Source organism: Gossypium hirsutum, chromosome A01 (assembly GCF_007990345.1).
Source record: "Gossypium hirsutum isolate 1008001.06 chromosome A01, Gossypium_hirsutum_v2.1, whole genome shotgun sequence".
NCBI lineage: Eukaryota > Viridiplantae > Streptophyta > Magnoliopsida > Malvales > Malvaceae > Gossypium > Gossypium hirsutum.
The window spans coordinates 78,323,854-78,328,821 of record NC_053424.1 but is presented as its reverse complement, the minus strand read 5'-3'; the positions used below and the strand labels follow the sequence as shown (position 1 = coordinate 78,328,821).

At 41.3% G+C, this 4,968-nt stretch overlaps 1 non-coding gene across 1 annotated transcript; it reads right to left on the bottom strand.

Annotated features, from left to right (window-relative positions):
• Positions 1–767: 767 nt before the first annotated feature.
• LOC121207560 (small nucleolar RNA R71) lies at positions 768–874 on the bottom strand. The gene has a single exon (XR_005902639.1). It is a non-coding gene; the product is annotated as a small nucleolar RNA R71 (small nucleolar RNA).
• Positions 875–4,968: the final 4,094 nt, after the last annotated feature.

Genomic DNA, 4,968 nt, shown 5'->3' with positions numbered 1-4,968 from the left:
TTCATAAATTATAAAACTTATCACGATTCAAATCACATCAAGTTTTTGGTGCTGTTGTCGGGGAACTAAGATATTAGGAACACTTAATTTTTATTACTTTAGCCATTTATTTATTGCAATTTAAATTTTATTTTGATTTTTGTTACTAAATTTTCTTTTTCCTTCTGGCAGGTCTTTATAGTTTATGAGTAGAAGAAACCCATCGAGACCATTGCTTTTTGACAGTAAGATCGATCACACAGCTCTAAAAAAACCAAAGAGAAATAAGGCGAAGCCTAAGATACACAGAGGAGGAGCAAGAGAACGATATTTTCACCACAACCGAGGAGATGGCTGAAAATCAGGAAAATTCGCTACCTTCTGTGATTGCTGCTGATCCAGTAAATTAGAATCCTGCTCCACGCACTATGTACGATTATGCTAAACCTAATTTAATAGGAGCTGAGTCAAGTATAGTTAGACCTGCTATTGCTACAAATAATTTTGAACTGAAACCTAACACAATTCAAATGATACAATAGTTTGTTTAGTTTTATAGTTTGCAGGATGAGGATCCCAACAATCACTTGGCGAATTTTCTGGAGTTTTGCGACACTTTTAAAATTAATGGCGTTTATGATGATTCCATTCGCCTTCGGTTGTTTCCCTTTTCATTGAGGAACAAAGTTAAACAGTGGTTGAACTCGTTACCACGATGGTCGATCACTACTTGGGAACAAATGACCAAAAAGTTTTTACTTAAATATTTTTCACCAGCTAAAATGGCTAAGTTGAGGAATGACATCTCTTCTTTTGTGCAGATGGATCTAGAAACACTCTATGATGCATGAGAGAGATAAAAGGAACTTTTGAAAGGGTGCCCTCACCATGGGTTACCACTTTGGCTACAGGTTCAGACGTTTTACAACGGTGTGAACCCCTGAACGAGGCAACTCTTCGACGCAGCCACCGATGGATCTTTGAATAACAAAACACCTGAAGTGGCTTACGAATTTATTGAGGAGATGTCACTGAATAACTATCAGTGGCAAGTTATAAGGACAAAGCCGACGAAATCAGCCGGTGTTTTCAACCTCGATGCGGTTACTATGCTATCTAACCAGGTAGAACACTTAAATAAAAAGATTGACAGTTTGTGTGGTTCTACTCAGCTGCATCCAGTGATGAGGTGCGATTCAAATGGAGGAGGAGCATACACAGAATATCAACCCTCCAAACCTAGCATCGAGGAGGAACAAGTCCAATATATAGGTAACGATAACTCTAGACCTCAAAATAACCCATATAGTAATACTTATAATGCAGGTTGGAGAAACCATCCCAATTTCTCGTGGGGCGGTCAAGGAAATCAAAGGCCACAACACCCTCCGAGTTCTCAAAAACCACCTTACTAATAGGAAAAGAAGCCGAACCTTGAGGAGATGCTAACAAAGTTTATCTCGGGGTTAGAAACTTGCTTTCAGAATACCGAAACAGCACTTAGGAATCAACAAGTGTCGATCCAAGGGCTCGAAACTCAGATAGGCCAACTCGCCAAATTGATTTCTGAATGACCAAAAGGTAGCCTGACGAGTAACACTAAATCTAACCCAAGGGAACAACTCAACGCAATTACCATTCAAGATGAGGAAGGGTTAGTCGAACATGAACCAGAAACGAGCCAAGGAATTGTGGTAAGTAAAAGCAAAGGTTAGGTAGACCACAGTGAACAAACACCGGTAAGTAAATAGTATAAACCTCGTGTACCATACCCCAATGCGACAAGGAAAGACCATACAGACAAACAATTCGGTAAATTCCTTAAATTATTAAAAAAATTACATATTAACTAACTGTTTATTGAAGGTCTTTTGCAGATGCCAAACGCAGTCAAATTCTTGAAGGAGCTTTTAACAAATAAGCGGAAGTTGGATGAGGCAACGTATGTAGAGTTAAATGCTGTTTGTTCAGCCATACTACAGAATAAGCTAGCCAACAAACTAAAAAATCCAGGGATTTTTACGATTCCTTGTTTAATTGGTAGCTTAAATGTTAATAATGCTTTGGCTGATTTAGGGGCTAGTATCAATGTCATGCCTTATAAAATGTTTAAACAACTAGGTCTTCGGAAACTCTTCGGAAACCCAAACAAACTAGGATGAGCATTCAGTTAGCAGACAAAACAATTAGATTTCCTAGGGGTATTATTGAAGATGTACTCGTTAAAATTGAAAAATTGATATTCCCAATTGATTTTTTTATTCTAGACATAGAAAAGGATAGTGACATGCTTTTAATTTTAGGAAGGCCCTTTTTAGCAACTGCTAGAACTATAATTGATATTGGTACAGGTGAACTCACACTTCGTGTGGGTGAGGAAACAATCACTCTTCAAGCTCGTAATTCAAGTAACACATCAAATATCGAGGGTGATTATATAAATTGTAGTACTAATACTGATCATGTGGTGAATTTCGAGTAATGACAAAGGACCCACCTATGAAGAACGAAGGCTACAGGTCGAGGAAATAGATGAGTGGCAGACACAGAGAACGATATCACACAATAAACCAAACCCACGTTATTACGAGCTCAATATTTCACCAAATCAACTTATGGTTGGAGACAAAGTACTATTAGATGCAGCAGACCCTCGGATTGCCACCTTTGAACCTAATGGAGAAATCCCTCTTACGGTACTTAGCATTTTCCCATACGGCACAATCGAGGTAATTCATTCCAAATTTGGCACATTCAAGGCAAATAGTACTCATCTGAAACCTTATTTTGATAAAATTGATAGCAGGGATGAGGAGTGTAAGCTTCTCCTACCACCATGACCACGCAACAGAGAGGTAAGTCGAGCTTAGACTATAAATAAGCGTTTCTTAGAAGGAAACCCGAGCACTGATGGTGCTAACTTCTTTAAATTTTAGTTTTTAAAATTTACTTGACTAACTGAGTCACTGAACATAGGTTTTCCAGAACCACACGGCCAGACACACGGGCGTGCCTTAGGCCATGCCCATACCACGGATGGCAACACGGTTATGCGATACGACTGTGTGAAAACAGGGCAAAATTTTTCCCCAACACAGGAGTTGATAAGTTGCCACGGCCGTGCGACATGGCCATGGGTGAATCTGTCAAAACAACACGGGTGTGCGACACACCCGTGTCTAGAGGCCATGTTTGAAACCGAGAAAACAACACGGGCATATGACACGCTCGTGCTCATTACCCATGGTCAAGACTGACAAAATAACACGGGCATGGACATACATACACGGGCGTGGGAGAAGTGAATGAAGCAGAACACGTTCGTGCGACATGGCCGTGTGCATCAACACGCCCAAAAAACACGGGCGTGGGCTGAATTTTAGACGCGCTCAAATTTGAAATTTACGATACACACGGGCTAAAATTAGGACACATAGGCGTGTCCCACAACTGTGTGCCTCAAAATCTATATGAACCCCCCACTATTCATCATCCCATTCCCCAAATATCAAACTCTAGCCGCCAGAATCCTTTCACACACACTCCTTGCCATGCTCGTGCGCCGACCATAGCACCACCATCGACGACCCAAACTCCTCCCTCTACCAAGCTATTGCGTTTGTTCACTCTTTTCTCTCTATTCTCTTCAATTATTTTTCTAATTTTATGATTTTTTATTGTGTTATTTGACTATTTTGCTTAATATTCATGGTTCTAATGATATTAATGCTTATGCTCTTTGTTAGAAATTTGTCATTTTATTCAATACATTATGCTACATTCATCCATTTTTCTCTTGTTTCCATGGATTTCATGCTTACCCACACCATATTACATATTATCAATCCCACATGCATTCATTCACTAGGTATTCCATTTAGCACCATTCTCATGTTCTTATTGTTACTAATGACTTGATATATTTTTCCATTAGGATTTAGTTACTTTTCGGTACATCTTCCCTTTTGCCTATGATGCCTATGAAATATTCTTCTTTAATTTTAACATGCTTACATACCTTTCCATGCTATTCTTGGGGGGTATTTCTATAACTTCATCTTGCCATTGCAGATACCATGTGAAATCCACGTGGCAAGAAAACTGCCATCCCTACCTCGAAGAAGAGGAAAGGAGCAGCATCGTCGTTCGGTCCTACTGCAAAAATTTGGCATCCATTCCTCCAAGTTCCCTCGGGACCACAGGAGGAACTTTTTCAAAAACTACGGGCTCGACCCCTAAGTGTGGGCTGCTGCATTGATTGGGTAGCACTTGAACAAATCCAACTGGCTGATGCGATCCAAGCCCTAATGATGACTGACCCATGGGGCCTTTTTTTCGAGATCATCGAGCTGACGTACCTTGAGCTCACACTCGAACTCTGCTCGACCTTCCACCTTCAAGTCGTCATGACATAGTTCGATGATCCTAGAATGGTCCAGCTCCGTCTCGATGGTTTAGTGTGCCAGTTGAGCGTACGAAATTGTACTAGGGTTGTATATGGAGGAGTTCATGGACGAAAATGAACTTGACACCCTCCATCGCCATATCCACTATTCTCCTTCAAAGTGTTGGAGTGCTTTAGTCCCTAACTCGGACACCTATGACCCCAGCCGCTCTAAGGCATCGGCCCTCACCCCATCCCTGAGCTGCTTACACGCCATCTTGGCCCATACTCTGACAGGGAGATGAGAGATCACCGGCATCGTTAACACTCATGACATCTACCTTTTATGGAGTATGGTGAATGGGCACATTTTCGACCTTGCCTATTTCATTGCCCTCACCATTCGCCATCAGACGGAGCGGCATAGGAAGAGAGTCATATCCATCGACACTTTTGTGACTCGCCTGGCACTGTATTTAGGCCTCCTCAATACGGCGGCGCAAGCATCTTTCCTCACCCTAATTGGTCAGATGTCCCCATAAGGCATCTCGAGTATGCTACATATGAGGATGATCGAGCGATGACATGGAGTTGACCCTCCCTAG